The sequence below is a fragment of the Protopterus annectens genome, chromosome 11.part0 (genome assembly GCF_019279795.1).
Source record: "Protopterus annectens isolate FY-2018-M chromosome 11.part0, PAN1.0, whole genome shotgun sequence".
In the NCBI taxonomy this organism is placed as follows: Eukaryota; Metazoa; Chordata; order Ceratodontiformes; family Protopteridae; genus Protopterus; species Protopterus annectens.
Window position 1 is genome coordinate 185,277,641 of NC_056745.1, and position 24,200 is coordinate 185,301,840.

Genomic DNA, 24,200 nt, shown 5'->3' on the forward strand with positions numbered 1-24,200 from the left:
TCAGAAGTGTCCGTCTTTCAAGAGAAAAGAAAGATTTGAAGGAAAGTAAATGCAAAGGTTGGATAAAAATAAGAGTCATGGTATGAGAGATTCCCCCCCCCCCCCCCATATAGAAACAAGGTACAACATTAGATTAGAACAGCAAAGTAAGAGCAGTGCAGCAGTTTATTATATATTAGAGTACAAACTGGGCAGTCAGTGTAATTTTAATAAACCTAGGTATGCATTTATTGTACCAGGGTAGTGTATTCAATCAGTACTGACCAATTTCACACTGCCTCGGTGAAATACAAAACATTTCACAAGCAAAAAAATATAGAAATGTATGCAGTAATAGAATAGTTCAGACCAGTTGCACAGAAAAAATTCAGTATGAACTTTGTATATGCTGCTTGCTTTGTTTTCTAGGATGCGTAAGAATGAATTAACAGTAGTGACAGTCATTGCAGAGGGCAAGTATGATTAAAGCAGAGCAGTAGATGGAAAGGATAAAGGACAGGAGGAGGATAGTAAGTGTGGAGGAAGTCCATGAAGTGGGGATTGCGACTAGATTGGTGTCTGACGGAATCTGGGCAGCAGTGCTTATGGGAGAGACATGAAGAACATTTTAAACTGATGTAACATGCACAGCAGGCTATTATTATTGCATATCTACATCTTGGGATCTTGTACTCTAAGAAATTTGGCCCCTGAAAGGTTAACAGGGGAAATCCATTCCATGACGCCTTGACTCACTGCACTTTTCCAAGTCTTGCCATAGGTTTCATTTTACTTGGGAGTAATATCCTGTGTTTGTCGAGGGTACAGTTTCAGTACAGAAGCAGATACCCAACTGGTACCCTTTGGCCAGGCACAGAAAAAAAAAGGATGAGCTTAGATACAAATGCCTTGCACTGTGTACTATGTAGGACTCGCCATCAGAACTGTGAGACTATATCATGCAGGTCTCAACCTTCAAAATAAATACTGTGATTCAAAGAGATCTCACCCCCTGAACTTCCCAAACCACTACTGTTTATCTCTGGGATCAGTGTACCCCATAGTATGGGGAATGCGTTAAGATGCTGTAACCTTGACTTGGTAAACATTCTTCCCCTTTAAACCTACAGTTCCATTATTCTGGGGATCATAGTCTTCAAAATATTAGCAAGCAGCCCAACTTAGAGATGAGAAGCATTCAGATTAAGGTATGGAAATATGCAAAAAAAAAACAGTGACACTGGAAAGGAAATGAAAAGGTAATGGGTGTAGACATAGGCTGTAGTGATAACCGGCATATTTGCTATCGAGGTGAGAAAAAGACTGACATTACAAAAATTATGGAGAGGCTGAAGTCTAAATCCGTATTATCAGCAGATTTCTTTGTACACCCATATTAGGCAGCATTTTTCACATGGATTCCAAGCAGGCAGGTTGCATACTGCTTCTGTCTAAATGCAGGAAATGCAAGCATTTTTACAAGCCGATAATGCAGCTGTGTCACAGTAGGTTGTATTTAGTTACCGGCAAGTGGTGTTTAATCCTTATTAAAAAGAAGTGAGCAAAGAGATCTTGTCCTGTGCTTTTCCATAGTCAGACATATGAATTCAAGCTGTAAACCAAAATGTTTAGCTAATGCAGATTGGACATAATACGGTAGTTAGGAAATTAATCCATCAGTGTCACATGATCTGCTTCTTTAGTTAATGCACCCATGACGTTCAGTGTAAATTGAAGAATGCCTGGTTTTGCAGAATTATTCTGTATCAGCCTGACTTGTAAATGCAGTTAGAAAAGCACAGATGCTTATAATATGCTCGTGTCCAACAGCTCCCCTCTAAATATGTAATTGTGACAACTTGTATATTTAAACAATTACCTGCTGTTTAATCTTGTGTTTGGCTGCCTTTGCTATACCAAAAAGGATCCAGCTAAGATACAAAAATATATTGAACTCGAATAATCCTTCCACTTGCATTTTTGTTTTTTTTTTGTGACAGGGTGTCCGATATTAAAATGTCAGTTAAATAATAACGGTTAGATGTGAAGTACCAAGTCAGATTTTCTTGCACATATCGGCAGTGCATTTGTTAAATACCAAACGTCTTATGAAATAGCCTTATCATCAAAACCTTGTCTTTCATACATGTACTTGTCAAAAGTGAAATTACTCAGTCCTGTACCAGTGTAGGAATAGTACAAGTTATTAACCTGTGAAAAATCTGATTTATTCCATCAAGTAAGGTGCAAGTCATAATTTTGTATGGAACCATTGTTTTTACCAGTTTGATTGCTATACATGATGATTGAGTATGCATGCTTAGGGTAAATCCTACAAACAGAAAAAACGTTTTATAATCCTGCCACTGCCTCCAACCTTCTCAGACCAAAGCCCAAGACCTTAAAATAGCAGGTGAGTTTCCTGAAATCTAGAGAGCCATCTCATGCTTCTGCCCCCAAGCCCCCCCCCCCATGTAAAAGGAGCAAAGAATTGGCTTTTCAAGAGGAAGATTCCTCTAGATCTAATACTGTTGCCACTTACCACCTCAAACTTGCTCAGACTCTGTTCTGCCTGTCCTGTAAGGATCTTTCCCAACTGAAAGCCTCTGTCATTATATGCAGGGTATCCCCAAAGGAAAATAAGTAGCTGTCTCAAGCCCAGACACACTACGGGGAACTGCTTAGCTTGTATTTACCAAGACCACTGGCTGTTTGTCATGTACACGTTGTATTGGATGATGTCTTTGAAGACTTTGCACTCTGATTCTGTATCTTCTGCTCCTTGGAAGCCAGCCAGGTTTTAGAGAGTGCTTCAATCTCACAGGCACCTCTACAGAACCGTAAAACTTGCCCTTTTGTGGTCTCCACTGAAATCACAACATGACTAAGATACCAACAAGTCTAATTACAGGCGAAGTAGATTATTAGACAGGTTTGGGAAGAAAGTTTACATCTCTGCCACCCTGGAGTGTTGTGAGTTATCAATTCCAAAATTCTAGCTAAGGTAGACTCTTGTGGATAGAACCTTCTCTAAAGAAGTCTAGGAGATGGGCAGAGAAGCTTTACAAGTCTCCAGACATTCCCTAAAATACGACTATGATCCCTTAGATACTTCTTTCAGAGAACTGCCACAGTTTCAGTCATCCGCAGACATGCATGACTTAGGGCCCACCCCCTGTCAGATCAGGTAAAGGCTGAACTACTGGATACTCCATTAGAGAAGTAATTTCTTTTTAGTCCTCAGCTGAACAAGTTTTTTTTATTTTTTAGAAGCTTAATAAAAAAGAAAATCAAATTTAAAACTGTGACCTGTCTTAAACCTCAGGTACAGTAGGAATTACGATTCTAAACCGTGGCCTTTTTTATCTTAAGACAGTTGGAGGCCTCCCTGTGGCAAAAGACCAAAGACACAGTATAGGAACTGGAAATCAGAACAATCACACAGAGCAGGGGGCTCCAAAGAGCTCACACAGGACAATTGTGACTATGTGCTACCTACCATCCCTTACCCCTTTTCACCTTCCCATCCAAGCCTCTGACAGACTCTCTTCCTAAACCAGTGCCGATCCATCATTGGAGTCCTCCACATCCACAGAGAAGGGATATTGTATGCAGTTCAGAGAAATGCCACCATTCTTGGGCATTCCAAAATCACCAAAAGAGCATGAAAACCTCTTGCTACCTATCCTCAGGGAGCTACTTCACCAAAAATCCAATTAGTGTGGCCCTCCAGGACAAGAAAACAGGAAAACATTTCTACCCAAGGATTTTTCTCATTCCAAGAAAAGAGGGCAGCTGAAGGCCCATCTTGGACCTCTCAAAGCTAAACAAGTTCATCAACAACCCAAAATTCAAAATGCTGATGTTGCAAAAATTACTGCCCATGATCTTCCAAGATGACTATATTGTCACTCTAGACCTAAAAGACACTTGTCTCCATGTCTATATGGCTGACGGTCACAGAAGGTACCTACGATTTGTAGCAACAGGTTCCCACTTAGTTTTGTGCTTTACCATTTGGGCTGCGTACTGTTACCAGAATTCTCACAAAATGCTTAGCTTCTCTAATAGCATGTTGCAGAACTCAGGGAGTTCAGATGTACCCCTACTTTGATGACTGCCTCATTCAGGGAAAATCCATAGTAGAGACCATAGACGCCTTGCAGATCACTGTAGAATACTTTTAGAAGGTAGGTTTCATCTTAAATTTTCAAATGTCAGACAAGTGTTCAGATGAGGATCTCTTTCTCAGAGTTCTCATAGATTCAGCCTAACAGAGCCTTTCTTCCCCCGACAATCTACCTGACCAGCCTATTTCCAAAATAACTTGTATTGTTAAGGAAGTTTCTGAGGATTCTGGGTTCCATGGCATCCTACATTCTAATGATTCCACTTACACATGAAGACTTCAAATGGTTCCTAAAAAGCGCTTGGGAACAGCATTCTCAACCCCTTGATACTCTATTGCCTCTTCTTCCATGCCTGAAGAAGGAACTACTGTGGTGGAAGAACACCATACTGCAGAACCCAGGTACAAATTTAGCAGAAGCAGACAAGACCATAACCACAGACAGTTTAGATATAGCTCTGGGGGTCCACCTAGGGTCCTTAAAAATGCAGGGCATCTGGTCACCACAGCAGAGACAATTGCTAGAAGGAGCTACTAGCAGTTTTATCTGACCATAAAGGTTTTTCAGCAGAACTGTAGCCCAGGACCCTGCAAAGTTGGGCAGACAACACTACAGTGAAGTGGTGCATAAACAACAAGGGAGTACGCTGTCCTACCCTTTGTGCAGCATCACAAGGAAGATTTGGATACTGGCTCGAGAATTAGGACTGACTGTCGTAGTATCTTACAATTTGGGTCAGAACAGTACTCTGGCAGATTCTCTAAGCATGGATTTTCTAAACCCTGATTAACTCCTCCACCTCCCCCAATCAAAGAAACCATAGTCAAAAACCTTTCCAAAGCAAACTTCAAACTACTTGCATCCGAAGTGGAAAGCTTCACTATTCCCTTGCAGAAGGATAATGATATCCAGGATGCGGAATCCTACACCAAGGCACTCTATATGCATCTTTAGGATTGCATGGACCGTGCTATCCCAAATAAAACTCCTCAAGCAAGAAGAAACCAGTCTGGTGGACTCCGGCCATAAGCAAACTTTACAATAAAAGGAGGAGACTTATACAAAAAAAGGCCAAATCTCAAGTAGAAAAATCATCCCTGAGCATTAGTAGGAAATTGAGGGCCCTCAAGTCAACTAAAGCTAATTTTGAAAAGAAAGTTGCCAAGGATAACCATAAGGCCTTCTATGGCTACATCAAAAACCTAAATGGCAACGCTCAGGTCTATTCTGAGCTAGTACAAAATGGAACAAAATACACTGACCCTTCTGACATTGCCAACATCTTGGCTGACAGGTTCAGTGCAAATCCCCCACCACCACCACCTACAGGGCCTATTACCATTCTAGGGGATTGTGTAAGTCCAATTATTACTGATACATTGGTTAACAAGGCTCTATCTAAAGCTAAAAACACTGCCTCCATGGGACCAGATGGTGTCCCAGGCTGTGTCATACACAAGCTCCAAAATGAATTAACCCCGCATCTTAATACCCTGTTCAGTCTCAGCCTCTCCACAGGATATGTGCCCATAGAATGGCGCACGGCAATGGTGGTCCCGCTACACAAGGGTGGGGCCACAACTGACCCTGGGAACTACCGACTAATAAGCCTGACCAGTCTGATCTATAAGGCTATGGAGCGAATCATTATGGAACTCATAAATGGAAAGATTGGGAACCTCCAGTTGCTGGACCCCACACAGTTCGGTTTCGTCAAGGGCAGATCATGCTTCCTGGACCTGGTAGATTTCTTTGAGACAGTTACTTAGGCTATAGATAAGGGAAAGGAGGTACACACTGCTTACCTTGATCTTGCTAAAGCATTTGACACCATTCCCCATTTAGGTATAATTGATAAGCTCACCAGCCTGGGCATAAACCCTTATGTCACAAGATGGATCGCAAACTGGCTCTCAGACAGATCCCATAAAGTAAGAGTAGCGGGATCTATGTCCAAATCCAGACCAGTAACGAGTGGTGTGCCTCAGGGCTCTGTCCTGGGGCCCCTCCTGTTTGGCATATACTTCTCAGAAGTACAGGCAAGCACGGAAGGGCTGTGGCTAACTAAGTTTGCTGACTACTGCAAACTGGGTGCTATAATAGTCTCCGGCCGACATGGAGATCTCCAGAAGGGCCTAAATGAGACTGATGTATGGTGTCAAAGCCATGGTCTCAAGCTAAATGCAAAAAAATGCATAGTAATCCCCTTTGGAAAAACAGAGTACCCGCAAGCTACAACATAGGAGGTAATCCCCTGAAATCTGAAGAAGAAATAAGGGATCTAGGGACCCAAGTAGATAGTCAGCTTTCCTTTGATAACTATGTTGCCAAAGTGGTTAGAAAATCCTTCTATGTAACCCATCTGATCACGAAAGGGTTTGCATCAAGATCTAAGGATGTAATGGTGCCCCTCTACTCTTCCCTCATCAGACCCATTGTTGAGTACTATGCACCAGTTGGAATGTACCTGGCTAGACATCTCCAGCAGCTGGGGAGACCACAAAGGTACCTAACCAAGAGGATTACTGGCCTCAAACAGTTGCCCTATGCAGCACGATTGAAAAAGCTAAGACTGTTCTCTGTTGCATACTGCTTTCTCAGAGGCGATCTCTGTCTAACGTACAGAGCCATGTCCAACCCAGAATTGTTGAACATGCTTCATCTTAGCAAAACCAAATCTACTCGAGCTACACGCTCTAGGGATATAAACCTCAACACAACAATGAATAGAACATGCTGGAGGGATAGATTCCCTTCGCAGAGACTTCCCTTACTATGGAACAGGGTCCCGATCTACACAAGACAGAGCCTCTCACTATCACTCTTCAAGAGGAACCTTGATGAGTGGATGGGTAACAGAAAGTTCACACCGGGGATCACACCAACAGCACTACTAGATAGGGGCCAAGGGTACTAGCTGCTAGTACAAGGGTCTAGGGAACTACTAAAGGGGCGGTGAATACCGCACAACGTGGCTGGGCTAATATATGCCTTCGGGCAGATAGCCCAGTACCAACCTATGAACCTATAGTGGATGCTGAAGAGAGAGGTGTTCCTGGGCCTAGCTCCACTATAGGTTGTCCCCTCAATAGACATGCTTGTCTCACCAGAACAGACTACAAAAGTTCTGCTCTAGAACTCAACAGACAGTGACTTGGAAAATTGCTTTCTCTTTCAGATGGCAAAACCTGTTCCTGTATGCATTCCCACCCTTGCCTTTGATCACCAGGTTACTGATAAAAATCAGGGCAAACTTAGCCAGCATGATCCTAGTGGCCCCCTTTTGGCCGAGGCAACACTGGGTCTCCCTTGTCTTGACCCTCAGCAAGCGGAGATTCCACACCGTACCACAGGAAATGGATCTCGGTCAAGCCAAGGGAATCCATTCCATCCTCACCTAGTCACACTTAGGTTTACAACTTGAAGGATTGGGTTTTGACAGCAAGGAATGTCACCTATCCCAATAATGTTCTTTCCCTAACGGAAGCAAAGAAACTCGGTACCAGAAAAACATACCTGGCAAAATGGAAGAAATTTTCCATCTGGTGTCGCAGCAAGAACACCAACCCTTCTCGGGCAGACGTCATCTCAGTCTTGGGGTACATTTCAGGCCTGTTTAGACAGGTACTTTCCTATACCAGTACTGAAGTGCATGCATCTGCCATCTCAGCTTGCCTGCATTATTTTCCACATATCTTCTCGTATCCCCACATGAAACTTTACCTAAAAGGTGTAATTCACTTGAGACCACCCAGATGAAGTCTCTAAACTATGTGCTAGAGAAACTCTCCTTGCTCTCCTTTAAACCAGCTGCTAGTGCTGTCTAAAGATACTCACTTTCCTTAGATCTGTCACATCAGCAAGGAGGGTCTGAGAGATACAGGCCCTTATATTTCACAGGGACAGGGTAACCGTTAGAACAAACTCATGGTGGTATCGGAACTTAACCAGGCTGTTCACCTACTAGTCTTCCCAAATCCACAGAACTGAGCAGAGCAAGCCCTTCATTCCCTGGATGTACACAGGCAGATCAGGTACTATCTAGACGGGACAAAACACAAAGTAGAGCAGAACTACTGCTGATGGCTTTCACAAAGGGAATGTAGGACAGGCCTGTCTCCAAACAAACCATTTCAAAATGGACATGCCACCCACCTGTTAGCTTTGGGAGTCCTCACAGGGGCAGTACTGTAACACTAACTATGAAGAACATAGTATGGTTGTGTCCCACTTACATAATTATAGATATTTGAGTAAATCAGTGTTGTAGTACATACTCATATCCTCCAACCCCTGTATCTGCTGACTGCTTGTCCTCCCCCTCTTGGTGCAAGGGGCAGAAGAGTTCTCTGCAGATAGTCCCCTATCTCCATCATCCCCTCCCTGCTTCCTGTGATCTTCCTCCTCCTCCTCACTCATATTCAGACAACTGGGGAGGTCATGCTGTTCTCTGGCATCAGACTATGTTCACTGCTTTGAAAGACCTGAAAATAGTGCTGACAGATGCCCTTCTTATACCCTGTTGTCCAGGCATCAGTTTTAGGACATCTGGTTGCTAGGATGATGCAACAATTCTGGAAATCATGCTGATCATGGGCTTCTGCATAGCAGTAAGACCCAAGAATCAATACTGAAACACTGATCTACTTGAACATCTGCGATTATTGAGACACGTCTGTACTTTCTTCTTGCTTCTCTAACTTGCTGTAGTGTAATGATATCTTCAGGAACGTCATTTTTAAAAGTAAATCACAACATTTGGGTTTACGTACCACAGGTGCTCTTTTTTTCAAGCAAGCGGCTTCTTAATCTTTGCTTGAATCTCTTTGATGACCTGTGATGGTTGTGAATCAGCATTCCATGGAACATTGGTTAGTGCACAAGGCACTTGTATATAGCCATCTTTACTAGAAGCTACCTTTGTAGAAAACTCTAAAGCATCCTTTTTCAATGACCCATTTGATGGGTCAGTGACCAAAAGTGAACAAGACTGCAAAATATTGTGTACAGTGGGAGTGTATTTCTCTACTCCACAGAAACCCTTTTCCCAGAACCATAGGAGAGGGAATCGACATTGGTTCAAAAGATCCCAACAGTTTGCCATGAGTACTTATGGCAGCAGCCCCCCCCCCCCCCCCCCCAGTTAAGATGGGGGTACTACAATGGACATTGCTTAAGAGGCAGAAGAGGACAACAGAACCAAAAGTTTAGAGGGGCCTTTTCTAATAAAACCCTTCCAGCACTCACGAGTACTTGACCAACTGTTCTACTATGAAGGCAATCGAGAGTAGTTGTCTTCACACCACAGAGCTGAGAGGCTATTGCACATGATACCAGAAGCTATGTCATGCTGTTGGCTGAGATGGCAGCGATGCAATAAAAGACCCTTCCAGATGTGCCAGTCTGTCAGACAAAAGCAGCAGTACAAGAAATAAAACTGCCAGAAAAAAGAGTAATCTAGGAGGCCCCACGAGACCACAAAGCCTCTAGAGACTATTGGTGTCTTTTTAGTTCACAAAAGGAACAGTGATCTCAGACCAATTCTGGACCTTAACAAGCTAAACATGTTTGTGACTAAGACTTCCTCCTGGATGGTCATAGTGCATTCCATTCGGTCTCTCCTGAGGAAGGATGACTGGTTGTTCACTTTGGACTTACAGGACACCTACTACTATATAAATATTATCATGGAATCCAAAATGTTCCTGTGTTTCTTGCTGGGAGAAAGTCACTTTTTTTATTTAGAGCTTTACTGTTTGGTCTCTTCACAGACTGCCTGGGTGTTCACCAAGTGTTTGGCAGTGGTAGCAACACATCTCATGCTTCAGTGATCCCAGGGGTTGCCACACCTAGATAACGGGCTCATTGTAACTTCAGTGAGAACATCATTAATCTGTTCAAGGGTCTCGTTGCTTTGCTTTGTGTTGATCCTTGGGGATTGCGGTAAATTTAGAAAAGTCAAATCTGGAACCTACAATCTGAGTTCATTAGATGCAGTGTGGATGTATCCACACACATAGCCAGACTCCCCACTTCAAAGCTGACTTCTCCAACTTCAGGCACAGCAGTTACTCTCATGTCAGAACCCATTGGCATTCTTAATCCTCTGATTAATAGTGTCCATGGCAACTGCTATAACAATAGTTCCATTTGTCAATTTCTTAATAAGTGATCCAGCGGACTTTTACCAGTTCAGTTGCCTCTTCTCATGCGTCCCATTCATCATCAGATAAAGCTTTCTGTCATCTGTCGCCATCACACTACATGGTGCATTAACTCTTCCCTCCCTCCTTGGTATCTCAAGGACACTTCTGTGTTCTACCATCCCCAGTGGCCTCAGTTACCATGGACAACTCCCCATTGGAGTGGAAGAGAGACATCACAAGGGAGGGACAGTCCAAGTAACTTGGTCGTCTTTGGAGATCAACCTTTAAATTGGTGTTCTAGGGATGAGAGAAGTTCTCCAAGAATTGCACGAACTTTAGGGCTGCCTTTCTCAGGGTGTGATTTCCATCCAGATGGACAATACTTCCATAGTCTGGTACAACAACAAGAAGGGATTATCCAGTTTCTGTCCATTGTGTCAAGAAAGCATGAGGGTTTGGCGATGGGTGATGTTTTCCCAACGTTTTCTTATAGCAGTGCACATTCCAAGCAGGACCAATGCACTACTGGACAAACTGAACAGGATCATTCTCATGCTAAATGAGGTGTCCCTCAATCAGTTAGTAGCAGCAGAGATATTCGGCCGCTTACAGCTTTCCAAAGGAAAGTCGACATTTGTGTATCTTCCTTCAAAGCTAAACTAGGTTTCAAGGTTATATTGTCCAGATGACTGTCGGACTGTTAGGTTTGTTTATGCCTCCAGGGTGCTGTCATGTCTGTCTAGGCCAAAAAGCTCATTCTACCGGGTCTGTCTACTTGCATGGCCTTTTTCAGTTACACTTCCCTAGATGATATTTGTACATTTGCATTCTGATCTGCTATACATACCTTTATCATCACTACAAGGTAGCTCTCTTAAGTCTAGATCCAGGGCTTCCTTTGACACTGTTGTACTCAGAAATATACTTTTTTGGGGTATTTATTTAAGATATATTTAGGAAGAATTTTACCGTAGTCCTTTTCTACATCTGTTTCTGCTGAGGGGCAAACTTGATCTGAGTAGTGCGTTATGGGAGGAGAGCTTGAGCTCTGGAGAATTATGTAATGTTGCTGGCCTCGGCTCTGATTTCCCAGGTGTTGAAATGGATGGAGAAATACAACACGTGTCTAGCATTATAGTAAGTACACAATTATTTTTCCAGAGACAGATTATGAAGATAACACAATTAGGATTATATATACTTAAAAGTAATACATTTTCCAATTTCCCCAAGAAGGAAAATTTTTTTAGGGTATAACTTTCTCACCAATTAAAATTATAACTCGTCGGAAGCATGGTAGCCCCCTGTATAGACCCAGTATTTTAATGGGTTGAGTTAATAGTCAGCGATACCATTCAAATGATGGAAATATTCCTGTTTTTCCTGCATTTCTGTGTACTTTTTAACCTAAAAAAAAATCCTTGTTTTTTCACCTTTCTCGACTAGTTTAGACCAGTATACAGGCTTTGCTGTATTCTGGACTGTGGTATAGTTCCTGTGTTGTCCATTGCCTTACTTGGATAGAAGGAAGTTTCTTTGCTCACCAGTGGGAGTGGGGAGCCTTGAGCAGCCTATCTGTCCCTGAAGAAGTGACCTCAGCACAAGAGCTTGTAGTAATTGGTCGTTTTGGACCATTTCCAGCTCTTTTGAAGTTCCCCATTTAAAATCTGCGTTTGCGCAGCTTTGCACGATTTTGCAGCGCCGATTAAACAGGCTTAAACTATTCCTGGCTCCGCCAAGTCTGCACTTCAATTTTTTCCTTAAAGCTCTACTTTCAACAAAATCAGTCTATTCGCTTTATCATAAGTCTAGCACTTGCTCCTAAAAACTTTCTTTTAAGTGAAGCACCCTTAAACTAACGTAAACACTACATCCACCTACAACCCATGCGAATACCCACTTCCCTTCAAAGTACTCTCTCTGACCCAGTTACACATCACCCCCTTATACTATTCTGGCATGTCGAGTGGTATATTACTGACGTTCTCTCCAGTTCAGCTGGTTAATCTGGGAATCCTGAGACAATGTTACAATTGTCTCATGTACACAGACAGCCCTCTCCTCCTCCCAACAAACACATGTGAGAGATGCAACTATATAGCCAAACTGGAGGCTGAACTCTCTCAACACAGGACTAGCAAGACCAGACGGGAGGAGAAGGTAACCACACACGCAACAAACCCAGTCTCACATAAACCAACCACAACTGCAAACCAAACACACAGTAACACAAAGACATACTCGGAGGCTCTAGTAAAAAACTTACCAAAATAACAGAGGCTCCCAAAGCAGACATCCAAGAAAACACCACCTCAAAACTCTGCACAAGCAACACATAGTAGACAAAGTCAGTGTGCCAAACAATCACAGCCCTTGGCGAAACACCATGCCTGATACACTAGTAATAGGTGACTCTATAGTCAGACACACTGATGTCCCGCTTACCAGGCTGAACAAAGAGAGGGTAACGGTGAGCTGCCTGTCGGGAGCTAGGATCTGCCACATAACACAAGCACTCAGGTCACTCCAAAGCGTGTACAAATATGACTCCGTCATTGTCCATTCCGACGTGAATGACCTGAGACGTACCTCCTTGGACTACATGAAAAGAGACTTAGAGGAGCTCTCTGATTATGTAGCCCAGGCCGGTATGACCCTGACCCTGAGCAGTATCTTGCCCTCACCAAGAATGATGCCACAATACAAAGACAAGATGATCAGCTTTAATAATTGGCTCAATTACTGGTGTCATTCTAGGGGGATCCAATGTCTGTCTGCTTGGGATGACATGCTGGACAAGCCACGCTGCTTCGCAAGGGACGGCTTGCACCTGTCACCACTGGGCTTCCGGATATTGGCTAAGGCTCTTGCCACCCCTATAGTGCCTTTTTTAGGCAAGGCTCAAAAGACAAACCTACCACCTTAGAAAACAATAAAGGAAAAAAACTAAGGGTAATGCTGCTCAACGCCAGAAGTCTAAATCTCAAGATGCAGGCTCTCGAAGCACTCCTCAGTATGGAGAGCATCGATGTCTGTGCAGTAATTGAAACCTGGTTCAAGGCTCCTGAGAGCACCCCAGCCCTACCAGGTTATACCTCGTATCATGCATTTCGGCCCCAAAACCTGGGCCGAATCACAAAAGGAGGGGGAGTGTCCATATTCATTAGACACCCACACCTCCAGGTTAGTGGCAACGCACGAAGCATCGGAGACCATCCATGTGCAACTAACCATAGGCAAAATTGCTATACAACTTGTAGCATGCTACAGACCACCCTCGCAATCTCAGGAACTCAATTCAGCCTTCCTGAAGACACTGGAGGATATGAATGTCTCACCAAATACCATCATATTGGGAGACTTCAACTACCCAAACATAGACTGGGTGCAAGCCCCAGCACCCTAGCCCAAAGGTTCCTGGAATTCATCAACTCAAAATGCGATGGAACAACTAATCACCTTCCCCCACAAGGGAAAATAATATACTTGACCTGATCATCACAAACATGGGGACAAAATGCTCAACACCGGAAGTATACCCCTCACTGGTGAGATCAGACCATAAACTAATAACCCTAGATATTCATATCCCACCTCCACCCCCAGCACAAAAGACCACAGTGAGAAACTTCTCAAAAGCCGACTTTACACTCCTTAGGACTGAAATGGTATCCTTCAAGCCCCCTGGGCCAGTGGAAACCACATCCCACACTGCTGAAACCTTCACAAATGCTTTCTACGGGCATCTCCAAGAATGCATGGATCATGCAATCCCAAAAAAAACCAAGACCCTTTCCACCAAAGGCAGGCATCCTATCTGGTGGACCCCAGCCATAAACAAGCTTTATAACAAGAGAATGAAGCTACTGCAAGACAGAGCAAAATCCCATAAAGGGAAGACATCCCTGATCAGCACTAGCAAAAAACTACGTTCGCTAGTAAAATCATCAAAGGCCAACTTCGAGAGAAAAATCGCTAAGGACACTAAAGATAATCACAAGGCCTTCTTCAGTTATGTTAGAAACCTGGGCGGAAACCCTCAGATATGCGCAGAGTTAGTTCATAATGGCAAAAAATACACTGAACCCACAGATATTGCCAACATACTGGCAGACAGGTTCAGTGCAAATTTCTCCCCTCCCTCTCCCCCAAAAGACTAAATAAATATCTCAGCTGAATGCAAACTCCCTGAAATCTCAGATGTCCAGGTGAGAGCTGCCCTCAGCAAAGCTAAAAATACAGCATCCATGGGACCTGACAGTGTCCCGGGTTGCGTGTACGTGAACTCCTAGAGGAGCTAAACCCGCACATAAGAACGCTGTTTAATCGTAGCCTTGCTACAGGATACGTCCCTGAACACTGGCGTACAGCTACAGTGGTCCCACTCCACAAAGGTGGCACCTCTACAGACCCTGGAAACTACCGCCCCATAAGCTTGACCAGCCTGGTCTGCAAAGCTATGGAAAGGATCATTATGGAACTCTTAAACAAAGACATCGGGGACTTACAGACAATTGACCCTACCCAGTTCGGCGGATCCTGTCTTTTAAACCTGGTGGACTTTTTTGAAACCGTCACTAGAGCCATCGATGAAGGCAAAGCAGTTCATACAGCCTACCTGGATCTGGCAAAAGCCTTCGACACAATACCCCACTTAGGCATCATAGACCAGCTCAACAGCTTAAATGTAAACCCGTTTGTCACAAGATGTGTTGCAAACTGGCTAAAGGACAGAACCCACAAAGTCAGAATAGCTGGAGCTATGTCAGACTCTAAGCCAGTCACAAGTGGAGTCCCACAGGGCTCTGTCTTGGGACCCCTCTTGTTCGGCATTTATTTCTTAGATGTGCAGGCAAACATAGGGGGGTTGTGGCTGACAAAGTTCGCAGATGACTGCAAACTAGGCGCCATAGTTGACACACCAGCTGACACATGCATCCTCCAGAAGGGCCTCACAGAAACAGACGACTGGTGCCAGAGTCATGGCCTTAAACTAAATGCCAAAAAATGTATAGTCATCCCCTTTGGAAAAAACAAAGTACCCACAAATTACCACATAGGTGGTAATCCATTACGGAAAAAGTAATCCGAGACCTGGGGACCCAAGTTGACAGTGACCTCTCATTTGACACCCACGTCGCCAAAGTGGTTAGAAAGACCTTCTACCTTGCCCACCTTATCATGAAGGGATTCACATCCAGATCAAAGGATGTCATTGTACCCTTATATTCCTCCCTTATCAGGCCTATGATTGAGTACAATGCCCCATTTGGTATGTACCTCACCCGGCACCTGCAGCAGCTGGAGAGACCCCAAAAGTACCTTACCAAGAGGATCAAGGGTCTCCAGCATATGTCATATGCTGCCAGACTGAAAAAGCTCCAGCTCTGTTCAGTAGCATACCGCCTGCTCAGAGGTGATCTGTGCCTTACGTACAAGGCCTTGTCCAGTTCAGAATTAATGGACATGCTCCACCTCAAACAATCCAAATCCATAAGAGCCACGAGAGCTAAAGATCTAAACCTCAGCACAAATATGAATAGGACATGCTGGAGGGACAGATTCATAACCCGGAGGCTTCCTGCACTCTGGAACAGGATACCTGTCCATGTTAGGCAGAGCCCCTCACTGACTCTCTTCAAGAGAAATCTGGACGAATGGATGGGTGATCGTAGGTTTACCCCGGGGGTCATCTCTGTGTCATTGCTAGATAGAGGCACAGTAAACTAAATTTAATTAAAATTGTACACTTTTTTGTATCATTACAGGTGGCGAAAGCCACATACACTTTGGCTAGGTTTATAAATGCCCTAGGGCAGATAGCCTAGTACTGTACTATGAAACTATGAACTTTTAGGCCCCCAATTCCGTTTTGAGCAAATAATTTAAAAGTATGGAATTACCAATGGACTTTGGTACCTATATAGATTTATTAATTTCAGACTCTCGTTAAATATATAATGTAATGTTTTGTATCGACCAGGTATTATAGAATAATTTAGAAAATGTGCTAATTTTAGTTGAGATTTTGGACATCCAAGAAATATTTTGATTTAATAACCTTATAGATCTAGGTTAATAAAACAGTCTCGTGAAAATGAAAATCCAAATTATTTTGTTATATTTAATTTTGAGTACTTTAACAAAGTTTTTTTTCCTCCTTTTTAACCTTAACATCTATCATGTTTAAAATTTGGAATTTATCCTAAAGGCAAAATTTAACTGAACTGTTTAATTAGTTTATAGTTGGAAACTTTTGCAAATATTTGAATAATGTCTAGAATAATTCTGTCATTTAACAGGCATTTGAAGTGAATATTAAAATCCTCAGAGTAAACCCTGTAAAGGGAATAATGATCCTGTTGACTTGGGGGAAATTGCTGTATATTTGCGTTTTGGGTTGTGTAAAGATAATGGCAGAATGTAAATATTAAGTAAGGTGATGGTATCTTTAACCACAGTTGGCTTAGCGCTGATGACGTTCATGTATAATGTAGCAACTGAATTATCATTATCGTCTCTCCGTACTTGTAATGTATGAATCAGACATAGTAAACTGTTCTAAAATCATAAGTAGAAATAAGTAATCTTCCCTGTCAGAAGCTGTAGAAACATCCAGTGAAATTAAAAGTGGTGGATTATCCCGATACTGATTAAGCAGAAATTCTAATTTAACTGTAGGTATTGTGTGCGTCTTTACTGAATGAAACCTTAGAGAAATAGGAAGATAATTTTCGTATTCACCATTTTAAACTTGTAAGATAATACTATTGCAAAAATTTTAGCATCACCATCATTTATATGTACCTCTATAATTTGCGGATAGAGTTTTATCAGTAACAGGTTATCAGTCTGGAAGAAATGATTAGTAATAACATGCTATTGAATATAATTAATAGTTTAAAATCTTTCCAACTTATTAATAAAATGTTTTCATGGAAGGCTGTTGAAAAGCCATCAGAGCTAAGTGGTTGGTTTTAAGACTCTTTATTGCATTTCTAATTTCTGTTTGAGTGGCTGGGTCATTAAGAAACGTAAATAGTATCCAAGGGCATTGCGGGATTGTGAACTTTCCAAATATTATAAGCAGTCTTCTTCATTAGGCATATTATCTTCATTAGGCATATTTTCAACATTACTGTAACACTGTGATAATCCTTATGAAAGTAATTTATACTTGAACTCAACTCAGTAGAGCAGAGGTATAAAGCCTCGAGTTGGATTAGCGGCTGAGTCACCTGAGAAACCAAGTGAGGAGAAGGTGGGCTTGAGCATCATATATTAGCAGTCTCATCCCGGGAATTATGACAGGGTAAAGGTGCATGCTAGGGCATGCCTCCAAGCTTGATACTTTGATGATTGGGGATCCGTGAGGAATGTCTGCAAGGAGGGGCAAGGCATTGGCAGAGTCACATGTGGAAGCATGAACAATATACTGCAGTGCCCATTACTAGAAGAGCCTCACACAAAAAATAGGCCCACAAGGGGAGGTTGGGCCGTGAGGGAGAAACACTCTTTCAACAACAGTATTATACTGCTGCAACAGGCCTTGGTCACCTCACCAGCCCTGAATGTAGTTGTAGGAAGTATGTGCAAGGACTGAGGAGAGGTGGTGGGAGCAAGTCAGATGGTCAGCTGTTGAGGGTGGCAAAAAATAGTCAAAGCTGATACTTCTTCATGAGTATCTCTGTAAAATATTTGATGTCTTTGCTGTTATCCTTTCTTCTTCATCAGACTCCCTAAGAGTTTTTTTTTTTTTCCCTAAAGGTGGTAATTTATCTATGTATCTAGATAAAACATGATCCCACTTGGCTCCAGTCTCATACCATAAATATTTATTGATCATGATATTCTAATATGTTGATATTCTAATCATTTTGAAGACAGACGTTCACTGTAGTATTCACTGTTGCAGTCTTGACTTTTGGAATATCATGCCTGCAAGTTGCCCACAATCTTCCAAAGCTGTTCCCTCTACTGGGCTGAGGCTGATACCCCACTTTAGGTGTGGGGATGTTTATAGTACAAAGGATGCATCAGATGGCACCATTTTTAAATCTTTCTTGTTGTGCACTTTGCTTTGGTCATATCCATCTATGCGATACCTGTAGTCCTTCGAGTGACATCCTTCCAGGGACAGATAAAGTATCCTGCAGTGGATTTCTAACTTATCTTGGTTGATGGTTATTTTTGTAGGTAATTTCTGATTCAGAATACAGTTCAGAATAGATGCATGTTAAAGTAAGTAAGCAAATAGAAAGTTAAAGGGTTAAAAAGGGTTAAAGTAAGTGTTTTTAGCGTGTGACAAGCGGGTACCACATAGACTTTTTTTTTTTTTTTTTTTTTGCTTCTGTTAATAGCATGACATATGGACTGCTGTCTGCAGTATGGATTGTACACCTGAGAATAATAGTGTTGTCAAAAGTGTCTGTAGGAGTTCACTGCCAAAAAGGTGGCACACACCTGTTTTGGGGTTGCCATGGCATTGTCCAAGTCCTCTGGAAGCCTTTCTCCTAAGAAAAAAACATACAAAAAACAGGAGTAACATAAGAAAACTGAAGATGTGGCCATCACCCCAGGATTTCCAAGGTCCAGTGATTCCATATGAGATGAGGTGCTTTTGCAGGCCCCAATGGTGGAATCTGTTTTGGCTTAGGCCTCTGAGATTGCTTTGAAGGGGCCCATGCTTTCAGTTTTGGCATGTTCTCCCAAACCAAAATTTGAGGCCGTTTTGACAACTGGTAGCCCACACAAGACCTGCAACTTGATTTCGGAAGGGGAAGGTAAGATCCCCATTATATTTGTATGTAAGGAAGTTCCTGGTAAATGAACTGAGATTTTTTCCCCCCACCAATCACCTGAGGTCTTAAAGACAAGCGTATCTGAATGTGGTAAGCACAAGTCACTGAAAGTTATGCAGGTGCAGCCTAGCTCATCTTGGCCCAACCCCTGCTGAGGCTTCTTCCTCAGATACTTTAGTTCAGTTGACTGAAGCCTTCATGACTTCTCACACATCCAAGAGGCCCAAGTTGTATACTCAGTGTATAGAGTTCTTTCGAACAAGGGTGGATTCCCCTCGGATTGGGGGCACTCCATGGGCAGGAGAAGGTTGACCCTTAGTGTCTCCTAAGGACAAGAGACACTGTGCCCAGATTGCTGACTGATGTGACTACAGAGATTAGCAGAACACCTGTGTAACTTCCACGCTACCTATTTTTTTAACACCCCACTCTCTCACAGGAGAACAAAATGGGCTGATATGTCGGGTCAGGAATAAATGAACTTGCAGGGCTGATGCCCAGGCTGTCGCCTTCATAGGGGAGCGAATGGGCCATAAGGGTGCAGTTATTGAAATACTATTGGGGGAAAAAGGAAATGAGAAGATTCTGTTAGATAGCAAATCAAGCCTCTGACAACAGTCTGGGCACTTCAGAAGAAAAAAAATCATCGGAAAGTAACAGATAAACTAAAAACCTCCATCAGTTTTTGTATAGTACAAATGTACTGGATTATAGACTGAAGGTCTTGTTTAATCTGAAAGTGAATTTTAAACTAAATTTCAATCGCTGCAGATAATACGGGATTATGTAATTAGGAAACATTTCTAAAATATGAGAAATTTGCATAATAAAGTCAGCTTGTATGAATTTAGTAACAGAATGCGTTACAAGGTCTTAACATTTTAAACAAATTATCGTCTACCATTAGGATTGAAATCTGTTTTTTTTCTGCACTGATATTTTAGCAATGACTATACTATTTCTTGAATTTTCTGCAGTGACCATCTTAAGCCACTTTGACTTGGTGCAGAGGGATGGAGCCCTGACTGTGACCCAGGCGACCAAGGTTTGATTAACTAGGGGAATGAGGAGGCAGGCAGGGATGGAAATGAGTGAAGAGGCATGGGCCACTTTCCTCTCCCATTGGAGAGGGGAGGATTGAGGGCACGCTGGGAGCACAGTGAGTGGTATGATCTCCCCAGAGGAAACCAGGGAAACCACCTCTTTCTTTGCTTCAAGGTTAATGCGCAGAGCTGTTTGCTACCAGCATCCTTTGTGAAAGTGCGGAATGTCCATTGCAGACAACCCATTCTATGCTCCCCTTCTAGTATCAGAGCATGAGTGAGGCTGTGAAGCCACATAAGCAAAATCCTCAAACCCCCCTTGATTGCTGCTTTAAAGATTGTCCCTCTTGCCCACTTTTCACCTTTGATGATGAAGGAATGACGGTAGTAAGGCCAAAGAGCACAAAAAAAATTTAATCCATTTCTTTTTTATATTTATCCACTGTTTGACGTATGAATTACCTAAATGTAGGCTTTTGAGCTTCTTTTATTGTACAATAGATGTATAAATAATTTTGCTTGGGTTAAATTTTGAATCTGTAAGATTCCAAGAAATCAGTGAGCACAGTGGCATGTAGAGAGCGAGAAAAAAGCCATCATAACTTCCCCAACATGTATGTATTGAGAAAATGTCCACTTTGCCTCCATCAAACAACTGCAACTTAATATGCTGTAACCTCTCTTCCAGCTATTCCTTAAAACTAGCTTAGCACCAACTACCCTACAAGGTGAAGAAATGAAATATTAAATAGCTAATCCAAACTAATTATAAAAAAAATCAGTTTAACTAAAACACTACACTATATCTGCTGAATATCACTGCTCGTGAATTCCATTCCATATAATCGAATACATATAATTAATCTTTCAAGAAAATGTAATTTTGACATTTTAAATTGGTTTTAGATGTTTATTTTTGTCCGCTATTGTACTGCTCAACTTTGAGTGACTACATCTATTAGTTCAGATTAAACCATATTAACTCTATTAGAACACTTAATAAAATACTAACGTTCCAGCACATTAAACGTATATGTAACAGAGTTATCGTGCCTGAAGTGCACATTTACTGTTACATAGAAACCCTGTGAGATTAATACACAGATCGTTGATGCAGATATAAACTATAAAGGCACAAACATCTTAATAGTTATAAAAAAGAAAACTTCTATAACATTTCAGGACAAATTCTATGAAATACTTAAAATTTGTAGCTTGCAGGAATATTCATTACATTACAATTCACACAAAGCAAGGTTGAATCCCTTCCATTAAACGGGCATTTGCCAGTGAGTAACACCCCATCTCAAAAAATGTTTAAAAAAGCATTTGTGATCTGGACATTATTCTTGATAAGAGTCTGACACACAAAGACCAGGTGTTGGCACTCATTTTATATGAACAATATTACCCAGATCAAGCAAAATGTACCCCCACTTTTGGACATTGAGACTAATAAAAGGTGTTGCCCACCTTCCCCTTGTTAGCTGCAATGTGCAGTTCACTTTACCTTGGACTTCCTGATGGTGATCACACCTACTTGTAGCAAGTGCAAGGTTGTTGACTGATGCACCTAGAACATGCCATATCATGTCTGTGTTGCTGCAAATGTGCTGGTGGCCTCTGTTGTCCAGATGTGCATTTAAGATTCCCACTCTTACCTTCTATGCTCCACCTGATCTGGGTTTTGCTAATCTGAAAAAGATGTCTGTACCCATGAGACAGCTCGGGTCATCAGGCACAGGAATTCTGACATTTCTGAGGACTCTGTTGGGGACATCTGGCAGCGATATTTGGGGATCATCAACTGTAGGATGCTGTATTTGAAAGTGTATCCCTCTTTAGACAGAACAGTCGGTCAGGACAGAAAGGATATGCCTTGTCTTTTTGTTCTAATTTCCAGAGAAGGTATAAAAATCAAACATACAAGGCTTCCATGTAAAGTTGTTCTTTTTAGAAGCTCTCAGGATTGTTATATCAGTAGAAGATGCTTCCTCCCAATCTACCTGCCTTTAAGACTTCTGCTGCCAAGGGTCTTTGACTAATTAACAAGTCATAGGATTTGTATCCTTATGGGAAGGCAGACAGTGTCTCTTGACAGTTTCATTGAAAAAAAGAACAGAATTATCCAAGTATCCTGGTATCCCCCGATTGCAATATTTCTTCTGGTATAGACTCCAAATCTGTTAATTGTTTTCAAGTAGATGAAATGCATCTATAATTGCATATTCCTATCCAAAGAGACCACCAGCAGTTCATTCACTTCCAAGCAGGGTAGGCTGTTAGTGTTTATTAGCAACTCAAACAGTCAAATTGTCGAGTGCAATAAGATCGACACATATGTCTATCTCCCTCTACTCCAAAATGCTTAAACACTGAAAAACATAACATCGAACCATCATATTTGGCCAACACAGTCTCCCTGGCTCCACACTAAATACGTAAAGTTAAAAGATGTAATGTACAACCCTCCCAACTAAACTTCACAACAAGCACGTATAACAATATAGTATAATATAATATTTTAAACATTATATTCTATTAAATTACTATTATGGATTTTACTTGTAGGGTTGCAGTTACTTTTTTAGTTTACGCATTCAGTGTGGAGCCAGGGAGGTGGTGTTATGCCAACTGTGGCTGTTCCATATTATGCTTTTCAGTGTTTAAACATTTCGGAGAAGAGGGAGATCGATGTATCTGTGTCAGTCTTATTGCACTCGACAATTTGACTGTTTGCGTTACTAATATAGACCCAGCTGTTTGTACAGGTAAAAATTCTCTTTGTAAGGCTGATCTTTGCCTACCTGGCCAGGAAGAATCACATGACAGCATGACCATTTCTGAAAGTATTTGGTTTAATGCCAGAATTCTGCATGAGGAAAAAATGTAGTAGTTGAGGAGTCACCTGGAACAATACCTTCAACCCTTAAAGAATGTATTACCTTTGATCCTACTTAAAAGGAAGAAATTCATATGGTGATCCCATGACATGCTAGACATTCAAGGGATGCCTTTTCACCCTTTGTGACACTATTACAGTATCTAGACACTGACAGGAGATACCTCAAGACTTTGCCTCAGAATCACGCATCCTTCTCATTTGCAGGTCCGGGGAAAATGAAGCAGTGCTCTTGGAGCCAAACGTGTCAATACCAAGGAAGTTATGACATTGATCTTTGCAGGCATTGAAAACAGCATGATACCAGGGCAGTCTGTAAGTAGCAACAGATACTACTGCTGTGGTATGATATGGAAAACCAGGGTACATACTGCTTTGCACACTCTTCAGACTAGTCATGATGGCCTGAGACCTGGCTTCTCAGCAAGGTGTGCATCACTGAGCCACATGTTTCATCATGCCAGAACCACTGACTAGCTCAGCACAAAGCAAGACAAGGTTTTGCAAAGAATGTTTCCATAACCTAGTGCAGTGGAGCAGAATGCCAGACGTAGACATGTCTGCATTACTAGAGAATTACCAGCTGAAAAAGTTCTTGGTCACATTTCCATGCAAAAGATGATTGGGAGGTGAGGGCTGGTATTTCTTTACTTGTTTACACCTTCTCTCTCTCTTCAGTTGTACTCTAGAAGAGGGAAGAAAACTCATTCTGTTATTCTCCTTCTGGTCCAGACATCCTTGATTGTTTCAGCTAGTTAGGATGAGCAAAGAACTACCACTACTATAAGTTTTGCTCTCCAGCTGACCCAAAAGAGTGGATTGCTACTGAGCCAGACCAAAGGAATCTGAAGCTGGTAGTGTGGATACTTGGAGTCTAGTACCCTTCAGGACCACTTCTCTGAGGAAATAGTGCATATCCTGGAAGAAATCAGGAAGTAAAGTACCAGAAAATCCTACCTAGCTGTTTTTTTATACAAGGTAAAACCATCCCATCCTACTGCAGCAAAAAAAAAAAAACTCTGAGTCCTTGTGTATTTAAGTAAACTGGCCCACAGCTGATGATCTTGCATATCAATCAAGGTGTCTCTATCATCTGTTAACGCCAGTGTCCCCAAGTATCCACTTTTGCTCAAGTCAAGTAGTATCCTATACCTCACTAAGGCCTATTCCTCCTCTGCCGCCCCTTAATTTTGTGATAC

General features: G+C 42.0%; 1 protein-coding gene across 1 annotated transcript in view; it reads left to right on the top strand.

The window, feature by feature from the left end:
- CRY1 (cryptochrome circadian regulator 1) overlaps nucleotides 1-24,200 on the top strand; it is a 200,930-nt gene that overhangs the window by 90,923 nt on the left and 85,807 nt on the right. The gene's annotated exons all lie outside the window — the stretch shown is intronic.